At 36.1% G+C, this 25854-nt stretch overlaps 1 protein-coding gene across 1 annotated transcript in view; it reads left to right on the forward strand.

Annotated features, from left to right (window-relative positions):
• Positions 1-25854, forward strand: part of LOC134742496 (ras-related protein Rab-37) — a 104640-nt gene that overhangs the window by 26762 nt on the left and 52024 nt on the right. The window lies entirely within an intron of this gene.

The following is a 25854-nucleotide window of genomic DNA, read 5'->3' on the forward strand; positions in this document are numbered from 1 at the left end:
CATTTTACGTTGAAATATAAAATACCTGAAAGAATCCCGCCCAGATTGCTAAAGACGCTGGTTTGAATCCGGCCTTCACCACAGGAGGGCTTCGTCACTTTTTCTTTTATATATGACATCTATTTCAGTATATAATTTATATATAGTAGTGTGACTAAATGTGTGTGACACGTAAAAATATTTAATAAAATAATTTGATTTGTTCCCAAAGTTGTGTACCTGAAAGAAGTTCGGATAATTAAGGATTCGGATAAACTAAGTCAGCGTTCGGATACTAGAAGGTTCGGATAATCGAGGTTCTACTGTATTGTAAAAACATATATTATGATCTGCCGATGGTCAGTTAACAGTGTTGTTGTCAATACATAATACACTGCAAGCAATGGGGCGACCTCCCGGTGCTAGCTGTGCTTTATTACATGGCTATCTAAACGATTTCTTGTGTTCCGTATGATTGTGCATGGTGATTCCTATACTTTGCAAGTTATATTTATATTATTCTCAGAATTGGCTATTAACTTCCACTACTTCGAGCGAAGAGAATTGATCGAACACGTATTCTCTTACGGTTACAGAAACGTCTTTTGTATAATGGGAGGCCTGTGAGGGGCAGGAGTTCGTACCTGTATGTATGTACAAGTAGGTACCTACTTACCTTTGTTGGTGATGTTTAGAACAAGCTTTACTTCGATCGAAATCGGTATTAGTGCACAAATGTATGTCGTATAATTTGCGAGTGACGTGAACATTTAAAAAATCATCTAACTAGGCATCCAGGGCTTCCTATAGCCTCATGCAACGTGCAATGGTTCCTGCTTTTAGATACCTGTTATCCATGGAAAATAACGCCAGAAAATTTAAAAATATCTCGTCAGGTCTATAAGCCGACGCATAACTCAATTTGAACAGCAGATAATTATGAAAGTCCCGTAACTCTCGGGTCTACAGGCGAGTTTGGTTACATTAAAAAGTTTCGCCTTCAAAAAGGCAAAAATCGACTAAGTTGCTAAGATGATTATTACGTAAATGTTTGGTAAAATTATTAAACTTGACATTCTGTATGATTTTTTGGCACTCTAGGTTATTTTCTGCAGTTATTTTTCTTAAAAAAAATAAGAGAATGTTTCCTTTAAGTAAAATGAGCTGCACTTTCCCTCCAGGGCCCATAATTTTTTTTCCATCCTGTATACTCAATATAACATGTAACTATAATAATATCCTTTGAATCGATAATACTTAATATTAAATTGAATCAGAAGGGTCGCGCAAACGAGATTATTCGCATTACAAAGTACCCAAATCCGAACACCGCCATAAAGTCGTCCTCAAGCGTCACTTAACCACTTGAGAACTATTATATATAATCTGTGCCTCAGGTAAATGTAGTTGTACACTACACGTGTACACAGGATTATCGTAGTTGCAAACTACAAAGCGTCGTTCAACTTTGTTGAACGGCGGATCGATAAACCATTGTTTTACTCGAATTCCGTGTAATTGTTACTACGAAATGAGGATTATAGGCCAGTTTTTTTCACCGAATTGCACCTAATTGCCGGATTTAGATTATTTTATAAATATTCAAGTAGGTACATATATAATCAGCTGATATTTTAGACGTAGAAAGTTCCAGCCGAAGGCCCAAGATACACAAGCTTGTAAGTTTTACTTACGTATGTAGGGACACAGCTATACTACAGAATGAGAGATGAATATCGTTATCTCATTCTAACACATAGCTTTGTCCCTACTTACGTAAGTAAAACTTAAAAGTGTATCTCAGGCCTAACGCTGCGTCTTACGTAAGCGAACAACTCGCGAACGCGAAGCGAAGCGGCGTGGCGCGGCGCGCCCACTACGGCGTTAGCGTTCGCAACGAGATCGCCCACGTGGCCACGTAGGACACTTCTATAGATATCAAATTCAATTTCAATTCAATTTATTTATTTAAAACAAAATGCAACGTTACAGGACTAGCCTAAGTTATTACATTTCTTATATCTAGGTTTGATTATAAATAATAATACTAATAAAATAAAAAACAATAATAATAAATGTATGGACTAAGTACATAAAAATCTCAAAGATACATTAAATCATTTCAATAATTAGGTCAGTGACTCGCATATTTTTAAACAATCCCTCTCAATAACCATCTAGCCGTCCGCAAACAAATCGCAGGAGTGTTGCACAGCACCGAGCTTATTGAGCGTGTTCAACGCTCGGCAAACGGGCGAGTTGCGCCGCGAGACCGTGCGGGCGGGAGGGACCGCAAAGAGACGCACCCGGTCAGCACGAAACCGCGCACGCTGGTCCGGGACAAATAGTCGACATGCCTCGCCGACTAACTCGGGCAATCCAGGCGACCACGCAGGATACGAAGCACGGTTATCAGCTGGTCGAACAGTCTGCGCGTCGCTAGTGCGTTGTATCCTAGCGTGCCCTGCAAGTAAGCTGATTCAACCCGCGCCGCTTCGCTTCGCTTCGCGTTTGCGTGTTGTTCGCCTACGTAGTACACTGCGTTAGTTAGGTCAGGCAGGACAATTGCAACTAGGGGGCAAATATTCACTCTTAAACTATTTACTCTAAAAATACAAAAGGCCAATCTAGAGTTAGAGGCTTTAACTCCATCCAGGCTACCTGTATTTTTTTAGAGTAGTCGCATTTGCCCCATAGCTGCATAGTCGCGATTGCCCTGGCTGACCTTACGGTAAAAACAATTATGTTCGTAACTGGTGGCTCTGTGAGCTGTAGACTGCACGAACCCACATGGCGGCCAATTGTCCAAAAACTGAATAAACATTGTTTAAAATGCCTGTAGAGGAGAACGTCCGAACAGACATACGGACGCAAGGACTTTGGTGTCTTCGCTTTCTTTCGACAATTACCTATTAATGGGTAAGCTGTATATATTCTATTCAGAACTCTCTAGCGGAAAAAAGGGAACTTGCGCCATAAAGACGTCCTCAAGCGTCACTTAACCACTTGAGAACTATTATATAATCTGTGCCTCAGGTAAATGTAGTTGTACACTACACTTGTACACAGGATTATCGTAGTTGCAAACATTGACATTGACACGGCAATAGATCCGTGTCGCGGGGCGGGACGGACTCCGACCGGGAGCTCGCTCAGTTCACGACAGGACTCGACGAGGTTCGCGTCCCTGACCCGCTGCGGGACTTCGTTCGAATTTCGAATCGCGCGCGTCAACGGTTGTTTTAGAATTTGCGAGTGTTTTGTTGCCGATTTGTGAGTTTTTCGTTGGTGTGGATGTGGTTTTGGAATTTGGGAATACGATTCGCGTTAGTTTTTATTACCAATTAATCGGTCTCGACAAAATTAACAAGAGGTCGACTTTTTGTCATACTTTTAAGACAATTTTTTACATTGAAAAACATATATATAAATATAAATTTTAGGGTTCATTTCATTTTCTTTAAAGGAGATAAAGGAGATTATCAGAAACATACGTTTAAAATAAAATTGTTTAGTATTTAACATTCAATACGTTTAAAACAATTCTGCACCTACTTTACAATATAGGTACATAGTACATAGGTAATTAGGTTTTAGTCCATCACAAAGAGAAACTGCACAAAGAGCGGGTGTTGCTCTCTGTTTCAGAGTTCCTGAAACTCAGTTAATTAGCTGTTTTTCTGTTTCATTTTAAAATAGTTATATCACTTATTAGTGCATTTATAATGAGTTTGGGTAAGAATATCTCCGTCAAAAATAATTTAAACAAAGTTATCGCACGTTTTTTAAATGGGTCATTCCACCGTTTCGGGGTTTACACTTGAACTCATAATAATTATAAGGTTTTATTGAATATTGTATTAAGGAACTAGGAAGTTATAACTATTGAATCATCAACCTACTATTTTGATAATATTTTCTTTTCCTGAATACCCATAATTAAAGTACAATAGTAATAGAGAATCACTAAAAAGTAGCTGTTTCGGGTGTTACGCCAATTGGCCTATACCTTCTTCTGACCATCAGTCCCAAAATTCAAATATAATTCAGCGAATTTTCTCAATTAACCTCCAGTTTTATTTTGTCAAGTGATAATAGTTCTTATAGTCTACTAGTATCGCTTTTAAATTACGAAAGAGCTTTGGTTTCGGGTGTTACCTTGAGACCACAGTTTAGAATACTGTTCTAAAAACCAATTAATCCATGCTTTTTAATATTTTGAAAGGCAAATTATGAAATTACAATGTCTTGCCTCAAATAACCGCGGGAAATTTGTAAAAGTTGACAGTTAATTTATTTTTATTAGTCTTGCTAATATTGATGTATAAAATTAAGTCTGTCTGACATGAAGGTTAGGTATGTTTCCTATGGAAAAAGTTTAGTGTTGACTTCTTAAACAAATTTTCTTTTTTGAGCCCTTGGTATAATAATATAATCTGCAACTTTTTAAATGACTTTTTCCTTTAAGACGGTAATCTGTTAAACAAAAGCCTATGTTCCTTTTGTGCGTGCGGTCGCCCATTGTGTATAATCAATCAATCAATCAAACATTTATTCAGCAAATAGGCCACAGGGGCACTTTTACATGTCAATTTTTACAAACAATAAAATTAACCAATTACAAAAAATAATTACATAAATATAAATGTTAAATTACACAAGAAAAAAAAACTAATAAAAACTATACAAAGAACAGAAGTACTAAAATTGTTTAGAGATGTAAAAGTCTCTAGGTGTCAGAGATTAAATGTATATAATAATAAAAAAGATCATCAAATTATCCAGAATTGTAAAGGGTCTCCAAGACTTGAATTGTTATATCATTAATAAAAAGACAAAATATTAAATCAGACAAACAGACAAGAACCGAATGAAGTGCCTCACGTTAATGCCACTCAAAAGTAAAGTTACATAGGTAAAATTATGTGTGTATTATACCATTGTCTCTGACAATGGCACGCGTCATAGCACGCGCTCATTCTCAATGGTACACAATGGGCGACCGCACGCAAAAAAGGAACAAAGGCTTTTGTTTAACAGATTACCGTCCTCAACGAAAACGTCATTTAAAAGATGCAGACTAACGTTTATTATGGAATGACCCAAATAAGACAAGAACATTTATATTTTTTTCAAATCGATATAGGTACTCAGGTACATCATTGTACAGATATTTAAATATTTGGGTCACTGGGTCATGGACACTTATAGATGATTTTGACTTGGAAAGGGAACGCAGAGCACTATCGATTAGGGGGGTAACATGCGTGCACGGAGATTTGCACGTAGTTCTCGCGAGGTAAAGATCGCGCTGTTCAAAACATACTGCCAGACGCTGTACATGTGCAATCTCTGGAGCAATTACACCGAGAAAACCTTTAGTGGTCTGCGGGTCCAGTACAATAATGCCTTCAGGGGATTATTGGGGCTGCCCTGGCGTTGTAGCGCTTCGGGGATGTTCGCCGAGAAAGGCACTAACGGCTTCCAGGCTGTGCTGCGGCGGTGTTGTGGGCGCGCGTGAGGGGCAGCGCCAACACTCTTCTGAAGGTGGTCGCGCGTAGAATGGACAGCCCTATTATCAGTCATTGGATGGGTATTCATGTTCCAACAAATTTCTTAAATTTGTTTAATTTAATGTAATATGAATTCATCTGGCTTATGTGATTTAATTTGATTTAATTTAATATAATTATTTAATTTCATGTTATTTCTTACTAACCTACTTATTAGGTCATATGGTACTCGTACTAACAAAATATGGATGTAACCTCTGAAATAAACCAGAATAATATTTTTCTAACTGTAGGTACCTAAACCGGAGATAGGTAAAAATGGCGCTTCTCAAACAAATTCCCACAATGGTTTCTAGAGGGAATCGCTCTTTAGCGATAAGTTAAAATCCGTGACTTGAAGAAACAGCGTTAAAATAAAACATGATAAAGGTTGAATAATAACGTATACAGTGACTTTTTAATGGCTTTTTTGGAACATTGGCCGTTACATTATAAAATTTTGTGTGATCTTTATTCGAATCCCATTAAAGCCTTTGATTCAGGCTTTAATGGGATTCGAATAAAGATCACACAAAGTTGAAACAGAATTTACGGAAACAAATTCGGGTTCACAGGGATTAATTGTTATTAATTTCCTTGTTATACTTTATCGAATTAAACGCCGTAATGGTATTTCATCTTATAAGACTTTCTAAGCAAAAGCAACGATTATATCTAAATACAGCGCCATATTGTTGATAAACATGATAATTTTAACAAACGTTTGTGTTTCTGTATCAAAGCTAAAGGGGATTATTTTGAAGATTATCTTCAAAACGTTTAGTTTTAGTTCAATGGTTGTAGTTTTGATTTTAATGGCAATTTGTAAAAGACTTGAAAGTAAAAAAGTATTCCTAAAAAACTTTATCAACGTATTTTTGGGCCATCCCGTCACAGACGGAGCGATAATATATCGGCAGATACCGTAAGATACCGACAGAACGACATACTCGTATATCTAAGCAACACACGCGCCAACAATTGTAAGAGAGACGAAATATACCAAATATACCGAGAAGATGCCTAGAGCGATATCGTACAAAAAACTTGTCAAACCTCCGTGTGCAGCAACCCTAGGAAATACTTCTTGCAGAATCGTATGGTAAATGTGTGGAACTCTCTACCAGAAACTATTGTTAGTGCACCGTCACTGAACACTCAAAAATAGACTGGATACACATTTTAGAACTTTGAAAGGGTAAAATGAGTGCTCCGATATACACGCATCAGCTCCAAGAGCTGCTAGTGTATCAAAAATAAATAAAAAATAATAAATAATGTCATTGATGTGCAGCAAAAACAGCGTTGGGGATAGATATTTGTTTCTCCTTTCATCAACTTTTAGTGTGTCTGTTTGGCCCTATGGTTGACTGGTAGAGAATATCTTTTGGCATGAAGTCCTACATTTTTACATACAATCTTTGTGCAATAAAGTTTAAATAACATACATACATATAACATACATATAATCACGCCTATTTCCCGGAGGGGTAGGCAGAGACCACGGATTTCCACTTGCTACGATCCTGACATACCTTTTTCGCTTCCTTTACTTTCATGACATTCCTCATACACGCTCGCCGGTTTAGGGTGCTCTTGACCTGGCCTTTCTTCGGGATTTCCCCGATCTGATCAGAGAAAGTCCGCCGAGGTCTGCCCCTTCCAACTCCCGTTTCTACCTCTCCCTTATACACTCTCTTTGTTAGCCTTCTTTCACTCATTCTTTCCACGTATCCAAACCATAAAAAGTAAATAAATAAGGAAAATTCCCCTTGAGGTTTTGAATTTTATATGAAACCATATGATCTTATGGAACACACTACACTAAGCAAAATAGTGACGTGTACTATATTGCGAACAATATTAAACATTGTACACTGCTTAAAATGTTAATTACCCTGTATAAAACAAAAACGTCAAATCAAGAAAACTTACTCAACGCGCTATTTAGGCCCTTAATAATAAATATAAATTCATCTAAGAAACATAAAATAATATTGCTAAAATAGAATATGCAAAAGACGAAATAATATAAAGTGTAGATCGTTGGCGATATGGCAACAAGCAACTGGTGGTTATCGTACTAGACTAGAATGAGGGGAGTTGCTGCGACCTTAGATCGCCTTCACACGGACTAGTCGCTTTTATTGCGTGTTTGAGCCCCTAATACATTTTCTTATTCAACCTGTATATCATTAGTCATCGAGTTACAAATAATGTACAAATCTAACAAGAAAAATTTATGGAGAGTGGAGAGTAATTGAGGGCGCCACTGAGCTTCAACAGACAACACATGATGCAGACATAATAACTTTCTAACTTCCACTTGCTTTCGGTACTTTTGCTGTTTGACATTATTATATGTAATAGGTATAGCGGATGTTTACAAGTTATTTTATACATAAATTAAGCTTAAATATTCAGTATTTCATCAATCGTGTACATCGCCTTGATTTATCAATATAAAATAAAGTATGCATTAAGAAATACTTAGTACGCGTTATTTCAGCAGATTATTCATAAATATCTTTAGATAAATAAGATCGCGCTATCTACCAACTTGAAATTGTAGTCAATCGCTTTTAAAACACGTTTCATATTATCTTCACCAGCACGTTTCGTTTGATACGTTTAAGTAGGTACTTAGAATCAAAGTATTTTATAATAGTATACTATTTGCGTTTTAACAAAAATCTCACTAAATAAGATTATCGTGACAAGTGTCCACACACTGTGGTTCGCTTTTAGTTACATTTTATTTATTTTATACAATTTATTATTGAACTGTAGGTAATTTCAAACCGACTAATATATTTTTCTTCTGTAACGGAGGCGACTCTAACGATCTCATAAAGTAAGATCTGTCAAGCCTCATGGGCTGCAGGTAGACATACCTAGGCACAAACAAAATGCTCAAAAAACATTCTCCCTTCTTCATTAGTCGAGTAAAATACGCACCGTGTCGTATTTATATTAAAGAGGAAAGAGTAACTAAGCAAGCAAACGTATGAAGAATACGAAGTTTCGGAAAATTAGAATCTTTCTATGAAAGGAAGTAATTTCCTGGATTAACCGTGACATATAATAACGCAACTAACCTTCTACAATATCATTTCATGCATGCAATATTTTCTATAAAAGTCTGCATTTGCTACGAATAATCACATCTTCACGCAAAAATAGCCCATAAAACCCACAAAGCGCATGCAACTGGATATGTAAATCGGGTAATAGCCGCCACTGGCTTAATATCGTAGCAATATCCATTAGGAAGTAAATCCGCTCGAGCTTGCCAAGAGGGCTGTGTATTGTGACATTTACCTTCTGGGAGCTATATTTGAACTTTAGAAATCAATCTGAATCTTTTAAGGCCACTTGCGCTTTCCAAGGTTAGCCAACTAACTCGGCCTTAACCGTTTAGGTATACAGTACACTTTATCAACGGTTAACTCTGGAACGCGCAAGTGGCCCTTATTATTTGTACGTAACTGTTATTTGTGCGGACTGTTCTGCCTATTTTATTGTATATATCAATAACATATCAAGATTTCAATAATGTGAGATGTATACTGTATAAGGTCATGTCCTAGACTGTGCGTTATATCTCTTTGTAAGGTGTAACTCAATTTTAAAATATAAAAACACCGACCAAGGTGGAGACAACTTCATCACGCTGCACCGACAAGAGCCCACAGCTCTTAAATTGAATGGATGAAGATGAATAAAAACAAATGTGGTGCTTATTATAAGTACTTTTACACATAGTAATCCCTTAATGACCTTAAAAAAGAAAAAGGGCACTTATTTATAGGTCTACAGAAAGCATCAGTACCAATTTTTTTATTAAAACTAGACATGTCTGATTATAAAATATAAACTAAGCAATTTAATTTTCATGACAATTAATTGATTAAAAACCAATACAATAGAATATGTGCCATATGTAGTTATAATATATTTACACAAATAAGGGCGAGTTTTCCCCAGTGCGTAACAAAAACAACAATATTCATAAAGTTGGTTTAATTGGAGGTTTCGAAACAATTATTTGTTTTAGTTCACTAGCGAACTTTATGACAGCCGATATCAATAAGCTTTCATGAAACAACAACGTTTCAAATAAAATGATATTGTGAAACCGCTTCATAAATTCTATTCTATTTTATTAGTAGATATTTTGAAGATACCTTTTATTTTCTTGTCAACGATTTGGTTATCGATTATCGATAAATTGATGGGAATCAGAAATAAATTTTACGGTTAGATACATTTCGTTAAATCGAAGAGAATAAGGCTTTACAAAGAAAGATTAAATAAGAGCGTTTCGTCTTCAATAGTAGTTTATGCAACTGATACATAATGCGAGGCCTTAAAACACAAGTGTGGTTTTATAAAACGAGCGTTAGCGAGTTTCATAATAGAATCACACGAGTGTTTTAAGGCGTAATTATGTACAGTTGCATACACTACTTTATCTACACACATATCATAAGTACTCTAAGATGGGTTCAGAAGCTGTAGAGAAATGACCTGCATTGCTACTAGTGCTACCTGTAAAATATCTAAAGACTATAGATATTAAAATAATGCAATAAAAAATAAATTTGAACAAATACAGAAACAAACTACTCATATTTTCAACTAAAAGTAAATTACAAACAATTTTTCACAATTCTACTTTCGTAACAGCAAAAAAGTCAAAAAACCATCAAGCAATGACAACAGTAATGGCGGCAATTCGATCCTCCGTCAAGACGAATTTTTTTTTTTTAATTATAGACAAACGAATGAAGTCCCTATTCTCGTGTCATTCGGGATCAAATAATGTCGTGCGGTTTATATTAAATAAACATACTGAATTGACGTTTCGTTTCGATAACTGTTTTAATATCTATGGATACTAGAATAGGGACCCACTTGAGTTCCGACAGCTGATCCAAATTTAAACTTATAACCTTACAAAAATCTATAACGTAATAACATTAAAGTACAGATTTTACCTACTACCACAGATAACAAAGTTCTTATAGTAAAATTGGTTGTAATAATGCTGGTCATTTCATACGGTTTCTGAACGCATTTTAGAGCACTAACGATATGTGCGTAGAAAAATTACTTTTGGAATTCAAACAACGTGGCAGACGATAATGTATAAGTTTAAAGTGCCATCTGCTCAAGTCGGTTCAGCGTTGATAAGTGCGGGGAGAGCCTTATAGAATAAAATTTTAAAAACCCTCACGCTATATGCAAAAAAAACTATTTTATGGCAAAAATGCCCTAAGATCCTTACATCATTTTGGAAAAGAGCTCTCCTCTTTAAACTGCTGGATCGATTTCTATTAAACATGGCTAAAAACCACCGCAAGTCAACTCGCTAACACGTAAAAAAACCGCATCGAAATCAATCCATCTGTTGGAGGGCTACGATGCTGCAGACTGACACACAGACAGACAGACAAACATTCAAAGAGATAACCCCTCTTTTTGCGTCGGGGGTAACAACTAAACCCCTTATTCATAAAACTTTACGGGCCTGATGTAGTTTAATTATGTTTTATCCCTTTCTTACAAATACATAATTCTAAATAACAGATAAAGACAAACGATTCGCTGTACAGTTGTGAAACAAGTTGCCGTTATTCATTAGACAGTCCCAGTCGGTAGCATCACTCAAGAGTAAATTGCATAAGATGGCATAAGCTATGGCTCTCCAATGACTTGTGTTCTGGTTGAGTATGAGTACCTACTAAGTATTTTTATTTAATTTTGGTTATGTATATATCTATTTCTATGTATGTATTTATATTAATATGTATTATATGTGTATTTATATTATAATATAGGCTACAGGTTTTTAATTATTTACTTGTGAAATAATTGAACCTTAATTTCACTTTTCTGTACATAGTGTTCGTTTGTCTGTCATTTTTAAATGTCTACTTTCAGTTGCTCAAAGGTTGACTGGAAGAGATCCCTTTCAGGGATAAGTACACACATACATACGATTCATAGCAAATTCAGGCCAGTAACGCGTTTATGAATTACGCTAGTAGTCAGTGACACCATTATAATACACATATATATATATGTATATAGAGCTGTATAATAAATAATAATAATAATATATATAAATACATTACGTATTCTGGGCATTTTATTCCTCCTTTATGACCAAATGACGTCATGAGACGTCGTGATCTCTATTCGTATATTATTTATGACCCATTTATTGCGTCTACGACTGGCTGAGCTGAGTACTGTAATAGAGACGGGTAGTTTAATTTAACACTTACTATGCATATTGCGGATTATAAAAAGGTCATGGTGTGGAAATGGGCATGAATAAGATTTGAGTTTTTAATGTTTATATATTATTATCTCTATAGAATTAATACTACTACCGTAAAATGGGGTAAGTAGGGTTCTCGGGAAAGGTGGGTTATGAATGGGGAGAGAAGGTATGAAAGGGGGGTGAGATGGGATTTTAAGGCTACTGCTACAAAAATAATGTATTCCAATATTTCCAATTTAAAATGGAGCTATAGTAATACTCATAATAAAAAAAAATCGATTCAACATTCTTCCACAATCACCTTTGTATGAAAACCCATCTCACCCCAATTACGAGGGACTAGGGGGTGAGGTGGGATTTCCTGTCTATCGTCAGTTATGAAACGGAACTACCCAAAATAAAATAAAAACTAAAATACAAATGTCCGGAACACTTATAATATACACCATTCAGTTTGCATATGTAAAAATAAAATGTTATCGGGGTTTGAATGTCAGCTTTGTTCCTACTCACCCCATTTTACGGTATATAATTTATTCTGGAAACATACTTTAAACATATAAAAATGGAAATAATACTACCTAAATTAAAGAAAAATATCTATATACTTACATATATTTACATGTAAAAAATGGGGGCTAGCTCGGCGCTAGATGGTAGGGTGTCCAGTAGGCTGGTTACTGGTTGGTGGCATTACCGCGCTGTATAGCAATACCACTGTGCTGGGCAAGAAAGTAACCAGCCAACCAGGAATTAAGTCATATTATTTCACACTTACAGGTAAAATTGTATAGCTCTTATTTGTAATGTAATCAATCATGATCTTTTTAAATGACCATTGGGAACAAAACTTTTGTCAATGACACATTGGGGGTCGAAATTTTATACTAATAATGTTGTTGCCATTTTCATATGCCAACACTTTTTAGACATACAGAGATATTAAGTTGTTAACTCTATTTTCCTTTTCCCGGAAGGTACTTGAATTAATTTGCTTAAATTTCCTTTTTTTATGTCGTGAATTATATTAACTAGCAGAAACCGTTACCGACGTAGGCAGCTACTAATTTCGTCAGGAAATGATTATAACTCTAAAACAAACCAAGATTGAATTGGCGGCAAAGGTAGATCATTGGGAGGGTACTTTCTTTGCCCAGAGGCTAAGTCTGGCGGTACAGGGATAACATGGGGATAACGGACACCGCTACCGTTCTTACGACCATGCCGGAAGCGGGTGATTTGGGGGCTCTTTTATATTTCGTTTTTTGGTTTTGTTTTAGCATAAGTTTAAATATACGCATATATTATGACGTCAAAGGGAAACGAGAAATACATCATGCTGATGTCATATAAAACCAACTTCATCAACTTCTTATTTATAAGTTTTCGAAATTAATCTCAGAACCTTTGTGAGAGATGTTTTATTAATCTTGTACCAATTATCAACTTGTCACATAACTGAGAATCAAGACTAAAACAACTTATCTAACTTAATCTGTCGCGAGTGGAAAATGAAAATCTAATGTTGTTCAGCTGAAACATGACGAGCACAAGCATTGTGTTCCATAATATTTAAGTCCGCCATTTGTACATAATTGTATAATTTTGTACAATAATGTTTAAATTAATTTTACGGTTTAGACTCACGTGTTTTTAGTCACTCGCGCGACATGTTTCGGAGAGCGTAGGTAAACACGCGAGTCTAAACCGTGTCTCACGCGACAGTTTAAATACGAATAAAGTTTAAATAAATAAATATTTACTTTAATATTTATTTAACCTTTTTGATATCTTCAATTGTAGTTTTTTTGGTAACAAAGCTCAATACAAACATTATAACATTGTTGCCCAATAACATAACATTATATTAGCCTGAAAACATTTTACCTTACGCGTATAATAATAAATATGCACCGTCTTGGTCAATGGATTGAAAAAATAACGTTAAGAAAGTATAATTATGTTCTTGTTCGTTTACCAGGACTGCGGTAAAATTAAGTTTTATTCACCATAAAGAGCACCGGCAAAGAGTTCGTTCTTTGACCAGCTTTTTAATTATGCGCTGCTTGTACGTAACTTACGTAGGGATAGGGATAAGGTAAAGGATGTTTCTTACAAGGTTTAAATTAAAATTACATTTTACCGGCAGTGTTTTGTTGAAACCGAAATACACAAGTAGGTATTACTAATCTTTAAATACATATATAATGTAACATAAGATTTAACGGCCCGCTTGGCTAGTTGTGGTAGTGACCTAACAAAGCAGGAGGTCCCGGGTTCGAATCCTGTTAAGGGCATTTATTAATGGCCTGTGATGTGTTTAGCACGAATATTTGTTCCTGAGTTATTAGTGTTATCTATGTATCTAAATATGTATTTAACTATTTATCTATCAAAGTATCTATGTCGTATAAACTGGTGCTATGAACCCATGATATGAAATACTATTACTTATTCTGTGCCCATGAGCCGTGGCAAAAAACCGGGACAACGCGAGGAAGATGATGAAGTATTGATATTAAATTATTAAGCGAATTACTGATACCTACAGTAGGCAACATTAGTCTTAACGCCATATTATGATTTGTCATCGTCATGAATAAATGTCTTTTATCTTTTTTTATTATACATTTACATACTTCCCGCTGCCGTTCGCTCCCGTCGCTAGCAGTAGGAAGTTAGATGTTAAAACTTCTCATTAGTGCTTTTGTTACATGTGTTAGTGTAGTCTTGTAATATTTACCAGAATTATCCCGTTTATTTAACTAACGCAGTCATGTCTAAACACGAGTTTCTTCTGAAAATTTTTATACTTTTGTTCAGTACCAGGGGAAATTAATATACATACCTAAATATTCCATAACTTGTGACTGCGAGGCCAATCATGAAAATTACTCTTTAAGGATGACTCACGTTAGAACGGCCCGATTTCTGGCCGCGGCCGAGGCACCCGACACTTCGTTTTCTATAGAAAGCATTACATGATCACCGGTCACATGTCATAGAAAATGAAGTGTCGGCCCGGACCGTTCTAGCGAACGAAGGATGATTCATCCTTCTCCCCCAAAAACCTTCCGGAATAACCTAATTTAATTTTTTTAATTTTAGCACATGTTTTGCTACACGATGAACCTTCTATTTTGTATGGTAGGTAATAACAGTTTTCAAAAACATCGAGGCCAATAATTTGCATATCCGAGAATTCCGGCATCCTAATTTTGTGAAGGAATGTCACGCTCAGTTGAAACTGGATAAAATACAAATTGGGGAATATCTTCAATATAAATTTATTGAGTTTATAGGCGTGGAGTAATTTGATTGGTACAAAAGCGCGAAATGGCAGAGGCAGGGCAAATATAACTCTTTAATCATGTTTGCTTGGGTCATTTGTAGAGAAAACAAACCCTTCTGAAATTAATATATTATACGGGTACGGTAAAAAGGTTGAAATGTGTAATCAACTAATCAATGTTTGCTTCGGTTCGTTTTATTACAGATTATTACGTAGTAGCTTCGGACGCAGATATAAAAAAATGTACTTATTAAAAGATTGGACATTATTATTATCAATTTACGCAAATTCACATATATTACCCCGTGTTTATACTGACTACTAACTTTACTACTAGGAGGAGTTTAAACTTAAATAACCAATAACACATATAATTTAGGTAAACAGGTATGTTTGAGTTTAACTCCGTTTTTTAATTTGTAATTTTATAAAGATTTTTTTTTTTATTTAAATCTACGTCGTCCCGTCTAATAAAATTATGTTTAGGCAGCCCCCTCGACAAACTTGAAAATTTAATCAAACCTTACTGATTTAGACGTCGTAAAATGATTTCACCGAAAAAATCTATTTCCTTTTAATATTACCTATTTTCTGCGTCAAAATTTGAGATGTTCGCAATTTACCAAATAAATCATGTCTAACATTTTTTATTGATAGGGTGATTTAAAGATATAAAATAACCAGACAAATTACACTGCTTTTAGAAGTGATTTTCCTGATAATAAAATGTTCCTGGGAAAAGCAAATTGATATTTCGTTTTCATCATTGAAGCGACTATATCATTCGTACATTTCGTACCTACTTGCCTTGGTAGGTAAAAATATAATAGTTAGAAATCGTTATAATCAAATGCAAACATTTACTTAGGAACTATTCTCTAATAACTTAGTTAAATTACCGCCCAGGCGCGCTTTCACGCTTGATTTTCACATGGTTTGCGTGCGCTAGCTGCTAGCGGAAGGTGTAGCTAAGTGTACCTATAGTGTAACTTATACTCGTACAGCGAAATAAAAAGACGCTTCAGTGCAGTCGTCGCATATAACTAATGATACCACGTCTGACTATGGCAGGAACTAGTGGTACTATAGACTAGGAGAAAACCTATGCCTCTAGAACTCGATCGTTTTATATGTACACCTTTTTGATACTGCCTCCATTAGCTACGGTTACCGCGTACCATCGGGCGGGCCTTATTCCTGTTTGCCACCATTATTGTATTATAAAAAAAAACTTTATTATATCGGTAAAGACAGGTAAGTTTATGACGATGATGATGACAATTGTCACAAGATTTAAAATAATTTTCGGTAATTCTTGACAGGAAATCAGTTCTGTGTCGGAACTTAGTGACAATTGTCGTGTTTCTTGTGACAATAGACATTAGCTTCGCAAAATAAGTACTTATTTATTGGCGATATAATAGTTTCTTTTTAATTTAATATCCTTGCCTTATACCTAGTAGTCATTCCACGAAATAGCACTGTCTTGTATCCGTCGTATCCATGTGATAACCGCCTTATAGTAGTCATTCCACGAAATAGCGCTGTCTCGTATACGTACCGTATCCATGTGATAACCGCCTTATAGTAGTCATTCCACGAAATAGCGCTGTTTCGTATCCGTACCGTATCCATGTGCTATATAACCGCCTTATAGTAGTCATTCCACGAAATAGCGCTGTCTCGTATCCGTACCGTATCCATGTAATAACCGCCTTATAGACATTCCACGAAAATATTCCGCGATAGAAAATTAAAATTACGTGTTCGTTTACTAATGGCGCTAACTTAGTGTTTATATTTATATGGATGGAATGTAACACTAATCTTAAGAAAAATAGAGAACACTTTATGTAGATTACTTATATATCAGAACATATTTCGCTAGCGGCTACCTTTTACGAGTTATTTTTGAAAAACAAAAAAATGAGCTTTACCTACAACTAAACCAAAATTCGCATACTCGTATACACGGATTATCTCAATGTTTTTATTTGTTAAACATAGGTACATAGATGTTACAATAATTACTTAGAATCACTATGTCTTACCAGCATTAGGTATACAAATTTGTTTGTGTTGTTAAGTTTAATAATAAACTGCATGCATAAATCTTACTCTAAACATTACATTAAATTAAATTATTGTCTCTTTTATATTCGTCAATGGAGTAATACGCTTTGTTTGATAAGATTGCAAACAGACGTTTCTTAAAGAGTCTTATGTTGTCTGTATTTAAAATGCTATTTGGTAAAATATTAAAAATTCTTGAAGCCATTCCAAAAACACTTTTAGATAACAAGGCCGTGTTAAATGAGATAGTATTGCTAATCTTCCCTTGTTGACGTACACTATTAAAGCTTTGGAATTGATTTTTATTTTGCTTAACATAACATGCAATTTCATAGATATATAAACATGGAAAAGTCAGTACACGTAGTCTAATAAAATGTTCTTTACAAGAGTGAGTTGGCGGGATACCACATACGGCACGAATACATTTTTTCTGACGTTTGAAAATCATCTCACGATCAGAACAATTGCCCCAAATATAATTCCGTAACGTAATGTTGAGGTTACATAGGCATGATATGATGTGAGAACCGCTGATTGATTTACCAACTTGTGTAAGTTATACAAAGCAAAAGAATATTTATTAAGTTTATTACAAATTATGTCTACTTGATTTTCCCATGTCAGCTTATGATCTACGCTTAATCCTAAAAAGTTTGTCGCATTTGTTTCCTCTATTATATGGTCATTATAAGCTACAGTCAAATTATTTATTATGTTAGTCCGTTGTTTAAAGTTCATTATTTTAGTTTTGTCAAAGTTTATTTTTAAATTATTGTCATCAAGCCATGCAATTACCGTATCTAAGGTCCGATTTATGTCTGATTGATAAGTGCTTATATCTATATTTGTGTTTTCTGCTGAGAAAATTATTGTACTATCGTCCGCAAAGAGGACCATAGGGAATTCGATAGCTGTAGGTACCTACCTAATGACCTTATTAATATATATTAAAAATAGTAGAGGCCCCAGGATGCTTCCTTGTGGTACCCCATACTTTATTTCTCTGATATCTGACGAATATGTCACTTCGGTTTTAGACTTAATGCATAATTGACTGATTTGCGTTATTTGTTTACGACTGTCTAGATAAGATTTTATCAGATCATGCACATTTCCGCGTACTCCATATTGAAATAGTTTTCCTAGTAAGATATTGTGATCAACGAAGTCGAAAGCCTTTTACATGTCCATATAGAGAGCACTGACGGGAATCCTTTTATCTACATTTAACATAACTGGTTTTAGCATGTCATAGATAGCCATGTTTATTGATCGGTTCTTCCGGAAACCTTTTTGTTCATTTGCAAGTAGGTTTTTTGTTTCAAAATATTGATAGAGCCTGTTATATATTACCTTTTCAATATTTTTTGAGAAATTGGAGAGCAATGCAACTGGGCGGTAGTTTTTCGGGTTTTCTTTGTCTCCTTTCTTAAAAATTGGTTTCACGATAGCTATTTTTAAGATATCAGGAAAAACACCGGTCTCTATGCAGAGATTTACAATATAACTAAGAGGCTTAATGATAATACTACAGGATTTTTTAATGATTTTGGTTGATATGTCATCGTATCCCGTACTGTTTGTAATTTTTAAAATCTCGGCTATTTTTCCTTACTTGGGTGGCTTTTAACGTGTATCTCATGTAACCTGTATCAGCTCTATACCTACTTAGAGTAAAAAGCTATGCTGCCAGTCGATTGACGAAGATATCGTAATTCAACCCTATATAATTTTCTCGTTCATAAAATATTGTGAGATCTCCCGTTTCCGGGATGGAAATGTTCCAGATAAACACAAGCCGCTCAGCGAGCCAGTAATTTTGAGTTACGTTCGAAGGGGCACCGAATACTCCAGTCAAGGAGGGTTAATATTATTTACCAATGTAAAAAAACAACACACAAACGGATGAACCGATTTTGCTAAACATGTCTAAGAATCACCGCTATAATGCTGCTTTTAAATTTTAAAAAACGCGCGACCAAATCGGTTCACCCGTTTAAGAGCTACGGTGCCAGAGACAGACACACAGACACACACATAGCATTACTTTTACATAGGAGATTCTAAAATAAGTCCGCCAGTAAATGTTTGAAATAAAACTATGAAAACGGATTATATCGCGTATATTGAATTTATAATACATCCTGACGTTTCGAACCCTTTACAGCGTCCGTGGTCAACGGGTGACTGAGGAAAAACTACAAAGTGCAAAAATACCCACATACAAAAAATAATGAACCATCATAGACTATAAACTTTAAGGCTGGTTGTACATGCAAAATCGGTTCATAAGGCTAGTTATACAATACAACTTTTTTCAAGTAAAGATATATATACGCGATAAAGCTACACCGGCTCCAACCCTACACCTCGGACCGGACCCGAGAAGATTTAATTCCCTCCTAAATTGTAGGAGGGTATCCCAATATGGGACCGGCAAGAAACTCGGCGGGACACATCTTTTCAAAACATATTATACTCAGAATGTCCAACATCATCCAACACAAAGGTCTCACAGTCTATGTCTCGTTTGCTCCTTTATCAGATGAACTACCAGATCCCAAGCTGGTGGTAGGGAAAAGCCATCTTCCCTATTAAAGTTTGGATATTTCTTAATCTCAATGGCCTCGCCATGTTCATGCCATGGCCTGGCATGAACATGGACAAGACGAAGATCATGTCTAACGTCCATGTTGTGCCAACTCCCGTATTAATCGGAGACTCTGCGCTCGAAGTTGTTGACGATTATGTATACCTAGGACAAACAGTCCAGTTAGGTAGGTCCAACTTCGAGAAAGAGGTCACTCGTCGAATCCGACTCGGTTGGGCAGCGTTCGGGAAGCTCCACAGTATCTTTTCGTCCAAATTGCCGCAGTGTCTTAAGTCAAAAGTCTTTGACCAGTGTGTGTTGCCAGTGATGACATACGGATCTGAGACGTGGGCGCTAACGATGGGCCCCATAAGAAGCCTCGAGGTCACGCAAAGGGCAATGGGGAGAGCTATGCTCGGGGTTTTTCTGCGTGATAGAGTCAGAAATGATGATATCCGCAGTAGAACTAGGGTCACCGACATATCTCGCAGAATTGCAAACCTTAAGTGGCAGTGGGCGGGGCACATTGCTCGCAGAACTGATGGCCGGTGGGGCCGGAAGATTCTGGAGTGGCGTCCGCGTACCGGAAGACGAACTGCCGGTAGGCCTCCAACGAGATGGAGCGACGACCTGGTGAAGGTTGCGGGAATTCGGTGGATGCGAGCGGCACAGGATCGGTCGGAGTGGCGAGCCTTGGGGGAGGCCTATGTCCAGCAGTGGACGTCTATCGGCTGACATGATGATGATGATGATGATGAATGGCCTCGCGTACCATTCTGGGTATGTATCGCTTCTCCTTGGCAAGAACCAGAGGCTTATCAAACTTTATTGAGTGATTGGCTTTATCCATGACTGCAGACCTAGGTCGACGGTGCTTGACATCATCTATGTGTTCCTTCACCCGAGTGGAAATGCTCCGTTTCGTCTGCCCGACATATGACACATACACAGCGTGTACAGGCTGGACTGTAAGTGTGGCCTATCATACAGATTACAGCGATTACAGCGCGCTAAAAGGGCGGGGGCGGGGGGCGCAGGGCAGTCCGCTGCCGGACCGGAGTTGTCAGGTGAAGCGCGCGCGCAACGAGCGACGAGGCGAGCGACGCGCGCAGTGCACGGAGTGCAGCCGCCGCGAGTACTCTAACCTGAAGAAGGACCCCCGACGAAATTACTCATATTGACCATAAAACGATGTGACAAAGTCAAAAGAGTGACAACTGTGATAAAAACATAGCATGATAATGATTAGGTACCGGCCAGAGGTCATGTGTGTATCAGAAAAATCTTTTAACAGCGCGAAGTACATAGGGCGTTTTTTACGTAAAGCACAGCGACATCTAGGAGGTAAATAAAACTAGGAAATGCATAACACAGTTCGGCAACATGATATTATATTACCATGCAAAATCCTGGTTTAAAAATGCTAAAAGATGACTAAAAATGGTGACAGGATCTCTTTATAAATCATACGCAGCCAAAACGTTAAAAGAAGGAATTTATAAATAAGGAGGCCGACTATAATACGAGTCAGAGTATAATTCGAGAAAATCGGTGTAATGAAGGAAAGACTATATAAAATTATATATAGGTATTGAAGATGATCCTAACGCCAAATTGAAGGGTTTTATAACCTATTTTTGGGGTTGGTAATACTCCCATACTCGGCCGTACCAAGTATAAATTGATGGATTAAATATTTTGAATTGTCGTATTTCGGTAACTATTGAGAATAAAAATATGGAACACCATATTATACACAGGTATTTACAAACCCCTTGGAGCAGTAGTTTATTTTTGGTGTTGTGTCAATAGATTTTCAGTTTAATTAGGACGGGTTACCGGCGGTCCACTGAGCGGGAACAAATGAGACTATTATTGGAAATCTATGGCCGACGACTATATTCGACGACAATGTTTATTAAACTCTAGTTAGCACTTAGTAATATTTTTATATAACGTATTTCGGTAAGGCGTGGAGACCGACTCGGTCAGTCCTCAAGTCTGAGAAAAGTGTCGAAATAAAAGAAAGGGCTTTACTTACCACTCTTAGCAGTGGGTGAATTACACACTGAATATATAGATTTGACGGTCGCATTTCGGTATCTATTGGGTAATTTGAGTAAACAAAGATGGTTATTACTCCAAAGTGTGTGGATTTTATACCCTATAGATTTACAGTTTGTTTTCGATATTGTGGCAATAGACTGAAGTTTAATTAGGCCGGGTTAGCCGCGGTCTACTGGGCAGAGAGAAATGCGAACACTATTGGAAATCGATGGCTGGTATTTGGCGCCAATGAGTGTTTATTAAACATTTGTTAGTAATACTTTGACGTGTTTCGGTAACTATTAGGAATCCAAAACGTGAGGATCAGTGCAAGTCCATGAAAATAAGTAGCGTAACAAAGGAATGGCCTTTACTTAACGGTGGGTGGACACAGATTGAATATAAAGATCATATATTTTGACGTGTCGTGTTTCGGTATCAATTGGATAGACAACGACGATTCTTACACCAAATTTACCTATGGATATACAGTCTATTTTCGGTATTGTAGCAATAGAGTGCAGTTTAATTAAGCCGGGTTAGCCGCGGTCCACTGAGCGGGAACAAATATGACCGCTATTAAAAATCGATCACCGCTAACCAACGACAATGAAAGTGTTTATTAAACATTAGTTAGCAATATTTTGTATTCCGCTAACTGTTAGGAATTCAAAGATGACGATTTTTGCTCGGTCCGGTGAGCGAGGAATAAACACGACTGGTTTCAATATTAAATACCTCATAATACTTCGTTACTTGTAGCTATTAAAAGCTTTTACTACTCCATCGACGAATTCATATTGTCTATGCGAAACAATCATTGATTCCATATCGTATTAAATGTGCTACCTCTAAACATCTGTAACATCTACATATATTAACTTATTATAGTTAATAATAATTTTATTTTTAAGAAATGAGTGCGAAAAATAGGAAATTCGAAACGAGTGGCGATAAATTAAAACACAACCAAAGGGAGTGTTTTAAATCGACACGAGTTGAGAATGATCTATTCGCACACGTACCGTAAATACAACGTTTTACAGTACATATGGCCCTTAAAATTTTCGACATAGTTACGTAATGTGCTAGCTATCGCTCTAGTGCTGTAAAGTAGCACCATATGTACTGTAAAAAGTATTTATTTTACCAATAAAAATCTTGTATATCTGTATAAGTATCTTTATCTGTAATACACGAAATAAATTAATTGAAATAACTAACTTCTCCGCTCGTGCCTGAACTTTATGTTCCCAATTCTTATGATATTTAAAATATCTAAAATAAAAATTCACGTTATCATTATCTACTAAGAAAAGAATAAGAAGGTCTATGTGTGTACGAAGGAATGGCCATCCAGCATCCTTTCAATTACAGATTTGCAGAGTCGTCTCTGAAATTGAACTCAAACATGAGTCATTTTGCAAGTATAATAATACTTATAAGCTTAAGCAGCCACATTAGTGCCTCGGGCACGAAGAAGAGAAAGCTATTTCCTCTCGCGTTAAGCTCTACAAAGCTTCAACAGTCTACACTTCTCTGTGGCAATTGCGATCTCCTAGATAACCTTTAGCTCCATTTTGAAACCACGATAATGTTATTCATTTCTGTAGCTATTCCCTTCTACCTGGGCTATTATATTATATATATTATGCCTATGTGTATCTATTTTCGTCGAAACAAAATAAAAACGGTACCGAGTTAAATGTACTATGTATTTCTGGAAGATTGTAGAAGTTCGGACATTAAAGATTAGTGAAATTAAAGACCTCCAAACTGACTGAGACCTTCAAAGCTAATTTTGTCATTTTTATAGGACATATATTTCAGTCTGTTTGCTTTACAATAACAAGTCAATAAGCTCAAGCTTATTCCACTTGTTCCATTAACCTCGTCTGTGTATATAATAAGGATATTTTACTAAATTTTTAGTATTCTTTTAGCATTTTTTTGAGAACAATTTTTTCTACTCTGTAGGCACCTACATCACAACATAACCGAGGTTTGAACCCACAGTTTTTGACCACCACACATTATAAAAAAGTTTAAATTCCTATTCATAGTATTTATTGGTATGGGTATTTAGGTACTTTTTACTGTTTTTGGTTTATTTTTTCAAATGGGATATTATTACTAAACCTACATACCTACTCGAATTATCTGGAATGGTCAGGCTGATCATAAAATCATAGACCGTCCTCTATGAATTTACCAAATCTGCAGTTTACCTACAGAACATACTTATTTATAGACACTTATAAAAACCCTCCCTTCAAAATGCCAGTAGCTCGCATAACAAATCCCGTTACTGTTTTGAATTCATCGTTGTGATTGATAACTCTTCAGTTGCAGCCGACAGAAGGAATTAACTTTTCTTTTTGAAACTAAAATCATAACCGATTTCTCTTTCACGAGCGAATTGAATCCGTTTTTGATTCTGTTTGTAGCTCTCTGGTTTCTGTTATTACTCTATGCTTCTGTGACTAATAATTGTTACTCTGAATTTTTGAAATCAGAATGGAATAACGGGCTTCAGAATGGAAGAATCATTCAAAATAATTGATAAGAATATTAATTTATAGTTTGTATGTTTGATAGTAAAGTTGAATTGGTTACTTTAATTTCTTAATAAGTTAACGTTCATCAGGAAATTAATTATTTGATTTGCATGGAAATATTTTGTTACTTATAAATTATGGACAACAATTACACAAATATCAGTCAACTTTTAATAATTTTATCCACGGATCTTGCATATATTAGGACTTTAAGACAACGCTCGGCCAAGGCACAACTGTGATCGAATTTGAATTCTGTCGTGAACGTGAGTCAAACTAACAAACTTGTACATTGTACTTGTACAACTAACAAAGCGGCGTACGCGAAAAAAGGAAAATACGCTAAAAATACGTTTCTTCGTATAACAAGCCGATTTCGCAGGCACTGACACATACTGACTTTTTCGGGTTTGTCGGCGTGTTATGAAATCACAGTTTTGTCTCAGCGACTTTATCCCGCATCTTCTAACTGTAGATTAACAAGATTTTAGCATTGGTTTGCAGAAATTACATGCGATTGAAAAAATTTCAAGGTTTTAAAAACCTAATCAAAGCACCCTAATGTCCACGTTGTCTTGTCTGGTCTACTTACTCTTAGGAGCCCGACTAAGATAAAAAATAGCGGATCGATTAAATTCTACCTACCCCTTACCTTTTAAGGCACCTTAATTATTAGGGTTTTATTGATTCTCGTTACTTCAAACAGCCTTAGAAGTCCTAAATAACAATTTGACATTTACGCCTTTAACTTTAAATTAGTTTGCGAGCATTCGGTCACAGACATTTGATTTCACTACTTTGGTTGGGAACTTGATAATTGCAGGCTAGAATTCTAGGTTCTAAACTACCTAACTCCGGAAGGATTTCTAGGAATTCCTGGAACTGATTTGAATTAGGTAAGTGAGGTCAAGAATGTTAGGATATACAGGAATTTCAATTTAGAATAATACCGCTATATAATATCATAGTATTTTATACAGAATGGCCGCGCACTGCGCCGCCCCGAATGAAATTAACCTCACCCCGCGGCGGCAGTGCTTTGTGGGGATAATTTAAAATCCTTTAAACGCAAAGAATCTAAAAGAGCCGTGAAGTGTCGAATTTCCCAAAGTCAAGAATAGATTTAACTTTTACTCTTCACACAGTCTTGATTCATTTCACTAAATTCTTTATCTGAAAGAAACCAATAGGTACCTAACTTTGATTTATACACTAAAAATAAATTATAAGAAGCGCTGATATTTCTTAGTAGCTATAAAATCGTACTGCAAATCTTATTACGAGATCCGATGCAGATACAATATCGGAAACTTATTTTAACTGCAAGATCCACGTGGAAATTGTAACAACTCGAGATACTAGTGCAAATATAACTTTTATTGCTTCTGCTTTAGAGGGTGCCACTGCCTTCCGCCAGACACTTTCTGCTTCTTGCTGCTAAGAGGGACAGATATATAAACCTTTCTCAG

This window comes from Cydia strobilella, chromosome 6 (assembly GCF_947568885.1).
Source record: "Cydia strobilella chromosome 6, ilCydStro3.1, whole genome shotgun sequence".
NCBI lineage: Eukaryota > Metazoa > Arthropoda > Insecta > Lepidoptera > Tortricidae > Cydia > Cydia strobilella.